The sequence below is a fragment of the Canis lupus genome, chromosome 29 (genome assembly GCF_003254725.2).
Source record: "Canis lupus dingo isolate Sandy chromosome 29, ASM325472v2, whole genome shotgun sequence".
In the NCBI taxonomy this organism is placed as follows: domain Eukaryota; kingdom Metazoa; phylum Chordata; class Mammalia; order Carnivora; family Canidae; genus Canis; species Canis lupus.
The window spans coordinates 16,132,533-16,141,377 of record NC_064271.1 but is presented as its reverse complement, the minus strand read 5'-3'; the positions used below and the strand labels follow the sequence as shown (position 1 = coordinate 16,141,377).

The 8,845-nt window shown below is 38.6% G+C and overlaps 1 protein-coding gene across 11 annotated transcripts in view; it reads left to right on the top strand.

Annotated features, from left to right (window-relative positions):
• Positions 1 to 8,845, top strand: part of LOC112678549 (LINE-1 retrotransposable element ORF2 protein) — a 156,662-nt gene that overhangs the window by 53,606 nt on the left and 94,211 nt on the right. The window lies entirely within an intron of this gene.

The following is an 8,845-nucleotide window of genomic DNA, read 5'->3' as shown; positions in this document are numbered from 1 at the left end:
GATTTTTATTTATTTATTCATGAGAGAGAGAAAGAGAGAGAGAGAGGCAGAGACACAGGTAGAGGGAGAAGCAGGCTCCATGCAGGGAGCCCGACGTGGGACTTGATCCTGGGTCTCCAGGATTATACCCTGGGCCAAAGGCAGCGCTAAACCACTGAGCCACCCGGGCTGCCCCAAAAGGCAGATTTCTTTAGTAAAAAATATTTAAAATACCATCTCACTGGGCATCACACCAGCACTTCAAACATTTTTGTTTCAGGACTCCATTACACTCTTAAAATTAATTGATTGATTCTTCCAGTTTTGGTTGATGTGTGTTGGAGCTATTGGTAGTTTCCATATTAGAAATTAAATCAAGTATATATTAATTCATTAAAAACCTGCATTAGATATTTGTATAATTAACACATTTTTATGAAGACTATATTTTCTAAGACAAAATTTGAGAGAAGAGTCACCTTGTTTTACATTTTTGCTAATTTCTTATATTTGGCTTAATAGAAAACAGTTGAGTTTTTCATATCTGCTTCTGCCTTCAGTCCGTTGTGAGATCACAGTTGACCAGCTATCCTGGGGTAATTTCAAATTGTGTGCAAGAATGCTTTGGAGATGGTAAAGCAACATTAAAATGCTAGTTTGCTGTTTCTATATAGGGCTGCTAAAACAGGAAGTAACAGGAAATTCCTCCTTTGAGGCTCATCACACCTTTCTGATTAAACACAAGAGAACTCAGCCCACCCAGACATGAGGTGTTTGTTTCTTCTTACAGAGTTTCAGAAATAACATTCTCACAGAAACTTAGATGAAAAAAGTCCATCAATTACCAAAGTAAATCTGACTCCATGCTAGACAAATTATAATTCCAAGAGATTTGGTTGGGAAGACTGGATGGCTCTATATTACATTAAAAGAGAGTTTTGACATACTACCCCCTCTTCAAATCTATATACCTTTGAGAGGTAGGTATTCTGAGGCTTAGAGAGATTCATGGAAAAATTACCTACTAAAATGTCACACAGTTCTGATAAATGGTAAAACTGGGAATCCAGCCAATTGATTGCAAGTTCAGTAGCTTTTTTCCATTGCATTACAATGCTTTTGAGTGGTTTATCTCCTGCTCATGGGACTCTGAAAAAGAGGCAAGTAGAAAAAGCATGTCTAATTTGGAGGGAAGAAAATAGGAAAAAAAATTTAACCATGGCTGCAGCACATACACCTGTGGGAACTATTGCATTCAGGGATTATGGTGTCTTGGGAAATGGAATGGGAAAACGTAGGACACTAGATCATCAGCAGCAGGTAGGCTAAGGATCCTTGAGTCAGATTTTCTCCTTCACAATTATATCCAACTCTGTCTCTGATTATAATGTGTTGACAAAGAAAGAGCCTGAAGGTAGATAATTAGCTCATTAGGTACTATTATGTGAATGCTCCTAAAGTTGAAGACGCTTTTCTTTTTTTTTTTTTTTTTAAGATTTTATTTATTTATTCATAGAGACAGAGAGAGAGAGAGAGAGAGAGAGAGAGAGAGGGAGAAGCAGGCACCATACGGAGAGCCTGACGTGGGACTCCATCCGGGGTCTCCAGGATCACGCCCTGGGCTGCAGGCGGCGCTAAACCGCAGCACCACCAGGGCTGCCCATGAAGATGCTTTTCTTTTGCTGCAAGTGGCACCCCGAAGATCTTGAGTGATTTACCCATCCAGCTACCTACTAGGCCTAGAGTAGTGAGGGACAAGAAATGATTGCTTGTTGAGTGTTCTATTTCTCTTTAGAGGGCTCTCCATTATCTTCCTAAACAACCCTCAGAAACAAGCATTTTGCTTTTCTAAAATGGCATAATCAGATGGATACTTCCCAGTTGTCTTAATTGACTTGTCTACAGCACAAAATCATTTGAAAAGACTTCTGTTAGTTTCCCTTGAGTTCTCTGATACCTATGTACCTCAGCTCCTTACTACTTCTGATAGTATGATGATGATGATGATAATGATCCAAATTAGTCTGTTCTGGAGGCTTCTCTTGTTGGCTATCATTTAAATGATGATGTTACATGAAACTCTGTTCTCTTTTCCTTGTACTTTTCCTAGTCAATGCATTTATTCTTTTGGGTTCAACATCCAATTATTTACTGATAATTTAGAAAGTTTTATCTCATGTCCAGATTTCTCTCAGTCTTTTGGAGGTTCTACATTCTCTTGAAACCAAACATGTCCAAAATGGAACTCATTTTTACTTCTGTCTTTCAACTTACTTTTCCTCTGATGTTCTCTACCCAGAAAATGGCACCACCAATTATTTAATTGTATAAATCAGTGGCTTAGGAGTTACACAGGACGCTTCTCTCTCTTTTGTCCTGTAATGGGAAACTATTTTTCTCCTCGGTTCTCAATTACTTCTGACACTAGATGTGTGAGAACTTTTTTCATACCACACAGTCCTGCGATTCTCAATGATACTGACAGGGTATCCTCCAAATTTGACTCAATTCTGACACTATCTATCTGAAGATAGATTAAAGACTCAGTTTTACAAGGCTTTCCATATTTCAGATGCCAATCTCAAGTCTAGACTGTTACTTATATTTTTGACTGACTGGCTATAAATCAGGGTTCCTATTGGTGCCACTCTTCCGCACCTTCTAGGTCTGTTAACCTAGAAACTCATCAAATCTTGTTTAAGAGTTTTCATAGTGTTTAATCTATAGTTCTTCCTTTCCCCTGCCCAGACATTAGTGGGTGGGGCTGAAAGTTTCAATCCTGTAATTACTTGGTCTTTCTGGTGACCCATCCTGAGGCTATCTAAAGGCTCCAGCCTAAATCACTCATAAACATAAATCAGGGGTGCCCAAAAGGGGCTCCTTACGAATAACAAAATACACTCCTGTCATGGGGGAAATTTCAAGCATTCTAACAGTTCTGCCAGAAACTAGGCACAAAGACCAAATACATTTTTTATTATACCACACATCCCATATAGTCAATCACTAAGCTTAATTCTGGCATGATATTAAATTGGATTTATTTTTGCAGTGACTCCCAGCAGGGAGAGAGACAACTCTGACTTAGGTCTTCCTCCCACCAATCCATGCTCTACAGCCTTGTCTTTCTGAATGTAGACCTGATGATACCACTCTACCTCTTAAACCTGGGTGGGTCCTCATTGTTCCTAGGGCATATGTTATTTTCCCACTTAATTTCTTGCCATTCCATTTCCTTGCACTCTACACATCAAACCATACTAATTTTCTTTTAACTCCTAGAACAAACTGTGCCCTTTGTCTTGCTTCCTGATTTTACTCTCTTGGAATAGTTCCCCCTCTTTTCTTTACCTCTGTGCCTAACTTAATCTTCAAGTTTAAGCCAAAATATCAGTCCTCAGGAAGTCTTTTCAGGGAAGGCTAACTATTCCGTGTGCTCGCATAGTACACAGAACTTTACCCTGGCTCTTACCGCAGTGTGTAACAGTTGCCTATTTACTTGTCTGTGTTCTTAACTGTGGTGTAAGTTCAGTTAAGGCAGGAACCATGGCTACTTTGTTCAAGGTTATACCTCCAGCATCTAGCATTATTTTTGAGATATATTTTAAGTGCTCTTGGGCAAATTATTTAACCTCTTTTTGTCTTTCAATTTACCAGACTGAAAGATGGGAATAGAAATAGTACCTATTTTATAGGATTGCTCTGAGCAATGTCTATATATTTAGAACTTAGAGTGGGGATTCTCTTAATATTCATGTTTGAACAAATTCTGTCATGTAACTTTGGAAACGTCGCATCTTGGCTCACAGAGCCAATGTAGAGACAGCAGAGCCCAATGAATAAAACATGGATCCTGGGGGTGCCTGGGTGGCTCAGTTGGTTAAGTGTTTGCCTGCGGTTCAGGTCATGATCTCAGGGTCCTGGGATCAAGTCCTGTGTCAAAATCTCTGCCCAGTGAGGAGAATGCTTCTCTCTCTCACTTTCCCTCTGTGCTTCCCTCCCTCCTCCTCAAATGAATAAAACCTTTAAAAACAACAACAACAACAACAACAACAACAATAACAAAACATGGATTCTGAAGCCAGGTTGCTTGGTTCAAAGGTGGATTCTTAGACTTGCAAGTTGTGTGCCCTTGGGTAAATTATGCCTTCAGTGCCTTCTGATTTACCCATCTATAAAATGGGAATAGTAGTTGTATCTATCTCATAGGGTTGTTGTGTCTCTAGCATGTATGTAGTAAGGATATTGTAAATATTTTTAAATGAAATAATACAGAGAGGAGGAATGATTGTTATGCAGACATTTGGCACCATATGATTATCAGTGGCAGTTGATGTAGAATGCCTTCTCCGTGGGTTATGGTTCCTGCTCAAACACCAAAGCAGGTCATCGATGGCCCATATATTGGCTATCCACACCTGCTGTTGGATAGTTTCCAGGACCCAAACTTCGTAATGGAATGCAGCCAGTTCTCTACGGGAGTACAATGTCTGTGAGGCAGGTGCCTGAGCACTGATGACTTTCAGGTCAAGATCCACATAACTGCTACAATTTGCAATGCCATTTAATGTAAATAAATGGCAGCAGGTGTAGGAGATAGGCTAGATTTGAATGGGCTGCCGCAGGTGGGCTCTCCACAGATAAGAGCTCTGTGTCTGAGGTTTGACAGACTTTATGATTATTTCTGACAGTGGGAAGAACAACTGCCCTTTGCCTAAACTCTTGTCACACTTTGTCTGAAGGTAAATGCTGACATGTTTGTGATAGCTCAGTTCATTTACCTTGGAAAGCACAAATAGCCCCCAATTATTCAACATGAGGCCTCTCTTCTGTTCTCCCTCCTACTGTCTAGCTTTTCACAGTTTCTGTATGAAGTAGCTCATGCATAAGAAGGCATTAAATTAAATATGTCCCTTTTACTGTTCACTAATAGCTTTGGTGAAAGGATTTTAGGCCAAAAAACTAGAACCATTGGCCAGAACATAGAGTATGAACTAGCCATGTGTTATGGGTTGAATTGTGTCCTCCCAAAAAATATATGTTGGAGTCCTAACCCCCATTACTTCCGAATCTTCCATGTAAGAAGATACACGGAGGAAACAGCTATGTATAAGCCAAGTAGAGAAGCCCACATTAGATCCTTTCCTCAAGTCCTTAGAAAGAACCAACCTTGCCACAACCTGACCTTAAGCCTGTAGTTTCCAAAACTGTGAGACAGTACATTTTTGTTTTGTAAGCCACCAGGTTTTGGTACTTTATAATGGTAGTCTCAAGAAACCAATACTGGATTTAAATTCTTACTTAGGTGTTTCCTGCTCTTTGTACCACTATTGCTTGTGTATCCATCACTTTCCCTAGCGAGTTGCCTAGGGGAAGATAATCAGTGGGTGTGAGAGAGCCTTCTAGCCTCTGTCAGTGAAATTGCTAGACTCCAGTCTCCTTGTCTACCTCTTTGCTTCTTCAGTAGTCATTAAAGAGCTCTTGCTATTGTTTTTGGTGCTCATTTCTACTCTAGCCTATGGTCTTAGCCATTGCTATTGATCTAGCCAGTTCCAAGAATAAGAGGAACCTATATATCTCTGTCTGATCAACATTTATGAAACTTGTTTGACCACAGAACGATTTTGTCATATGACACATGGAGCATCTTTTGGGAATTACTACCCATAGTGCTTTTGATGTTCTGGGAAAAGATCAAGCTGACTTTTCAAGGAGGAATCAGTATTAGACACTGGAGTGGGAGACAGAGTTCTTGGAATTCCCTTAGGATGGACATTATAGTCATTAATCTAAAGCAGATAACATCAGACTAGATAAGTCTCTGTTGTGAGGGACTATCCTGTCCATTATAGGATATTTAGCAGTATCCTTAGCCTCTGCTCATTAGATGAGAGTAGCAGCTACTTCCCACTCATAACAACCTAAATGTGTCCAGGCATTGCCAGATGTGCCATTTGGGAGCAAAATTGCTCCTGGTTGAGAACCAGTAATCTAAGGTTACTTTAAAAAGTTCACAAATTGACACTTATTTTCCATATTAAAAATACCAAGATGAGGCACTTGGGTAGCTCAGTTGGTTAAGTGTCTGCCTTCGGCTCAGGTCATGATCTCAGAGTCCTGGGATCAAGCCCTGAGTTTTTGGGCTCCCTTCCTAGGGGGAGTTGCTTCTCCCTCTCCTTCTTCCCTTCCCCCCTGCTTGTGCTCTCTCTCAAGTAAATAAAATCTTTTTAAAAAAAGTACCAAGTTAAAGAAGTAAATACTGAATTGTGTGTAGGATAAGGTAGAAAGGATAAGGTAGAGGGATAAGGGATAAAGTAGAAAAGAAGGGAGGGATAAGGTAGAAAGGTAGGAACCTCCATGGAATCATTTGCAAAGAGATGGGGAAAAGGGACACAAGACAAATCCAGACACCATTTATTCTGAGATCTCTGTGAGTTTACTGGTATCCTAATAACTTTCCCATTTTTGCTGATTTTGTTATTGATTGGATATTTCTCCTTATGGCACGTATCAGTAAAACTCTTAAGGCACAAAGAATCTGTGTGTTTTATTTTTATTTATTTATTTATTTTTAATTAGAGAATGTTCAAAAGTGTGAACTTTTTAAAAAATATTTTATTTATTCATGACAGAGAAAGAGAGAGAGAGAGAGAGAGAGAATGAATGAATGAATGAATGAATGAATGAATGAATCCGGCTCCGAGCTGGGAGCCTGACGCGGGACTCCATCCCTGGTCTCCAGGAGCACACCCCAGGCTGAAGGTGGCGCTAAACCGCAAGGCCACGGGGGCTGCCCGAATCTGTGTGTTTTAGGCAACAAAAACAATTAGAGAAGGTACACATATAAATAATCTATTTGGTAGAAGACTCTTGAACCAAAGCAAAGCTCTGTTCTGCCTTAGGATCTTTATATAGGGTACTTATCTACCTGGAATGCATTTATCTTAAGATCTCAAACATTGCTTTCAAGGAAAGACATTTCCTGACCCTTCTCTCTAAAGTATTGCTCCCTGAGGCATAAATTTTTTTTTTAATTGAAGTAGTTAATTTTATTCCAATCAAGGGACAAAGATTTTTTTGAATTTTATCTTATGGGTACTTTGTTGAAAATGTTCTTTATTGTGTGTATGGTAATTTGACCCACATTACTAAAAAAGTATCATAAAGTCATGTATGAGGTGAAGAAAATCCTTTTAAACACATCTCAGGAGATCCCTGGGTGGCGCAGCGGTTTGGTGCCTGCCTTTGGCCCAGGACGTGATCCTGGAGACCTGGGATCGAATCCCATGTCGGGCTCCTGGTGACTGGAGCCTGCTTCTCCCTCTGCCTCTGTCTCTGCCTCTTTCTCTCTGTGTGACTATCATAAATAAAAATTAAAAAAAAAACATTCCTTTATAAAAAAAAACACATCTCAGGGGAAAATGTCAAGTGGGTGATTTAGTAATTTATATATTGTTAACAGACTATAATACAATTTCTGGTTTGAGTCAAACCTATAAACATTTCACCATTAGTATATTTTTCATAAATTAAGAATCAGGCATTAGATATAAAGCATTGTGTTTCTTAGAACCAGGCTCAGTGGTTTGTAAAAGTGATACACTTGTCAATTTATGGTGTTTTTGTGTGTATCATTTTGCAACATTTTCATAGTAGTCGCACTGACTGTTCAGTATAGGTATGTGACTTATCACAGTTGAATGGTAGCAGCATTTACCACTGGCTGCGAAGTGTTAAAACCTTACTTCCTTTCAGGTCCTTTTACCTTTCCCACTTTTAAATATCATTGTATTGAGTATCATTATTATCATTTTTATTTTAAATACCAAATATAATTTAGAAAACTTGTGAGAAGGGTAATCTATTCTTTTGCTCATATTTCTGCACATTCTGTTGTTCCTTCTTCCTTCCCGATGCTACGAGTCTCCTTTTATCATTTCCTTTCTGTTTTAAGAACCTGCTCTAGCCATTCTTTAAGGGTGGGTCTTCCAGCCACAATTTTTTTTTTTTTAGTTTTTTTTTTTTTTCATCTAAGAACGCCCTTATTTCCCTTTTATTCTTGAAGGATAGTTTTTTGAGATATCAATTCGTGGTTGACTGTTCTTTTCCTTTTCAGCCCTTGAAAAATGAAAAAAGCTTCCTTCTTGCCTCTGTGGTTTTCGATGAGAAATCTGAGAGTTCTGTTGCCATTTGAATAGATGTCCTCTATGGGTAATATTTCCTTTTCTGCTGCTTTTGATTTTGTCTCAGTTTTCAAAGGTTTAATTATGATGTGTCTTGGTATAGATTTCTTTGTGCTTATCTTATTTAAGATTCACTCAGCTTTTTGAATCTGTGGCTTTATTATACCAAATTTGGGAAGTTTTTAGCCATTGTTCTTGGGATACTCTTTTAGCCACTTTCTGTATCCTCTCTGGTGATGCCAATATTGGGTCTTTCGTTGTTGTCCCACAGATTCCTGAAACTGTTTTTGTTTTTGTTTTGTTTTGTTTTGCTTTTTACTTTCTTCTCCGTTGTTCATATTGGGTAATTTCTCTTAGGTATTCTTAAGTTCAATGATTCTGTCCTGTTTTCTCTACTTTGCTAACTGAATCCATCCAGTCAGATTTAAAAATGTTGTTTTTTTATGTTTATTAGTTTTATAATTGCCATTTGGTTCTTTCCTATAACTTCTAGTTCCTTGCTGAGATTTTATATTTTTTCATTGTTTAAAGAGCTTTTTTAATTGCTTGCTGAAGCATATTTATGATGGCTTCTTTAAAATCCTTTAAAGTCAGATAATTCCAACATCTGATTCATCTAGGTGTTGGTGTCAGTTGAGTGTCAGTTGATTGGTTTTTTTTCTTTTAAGTTGTGATTTTCTTGT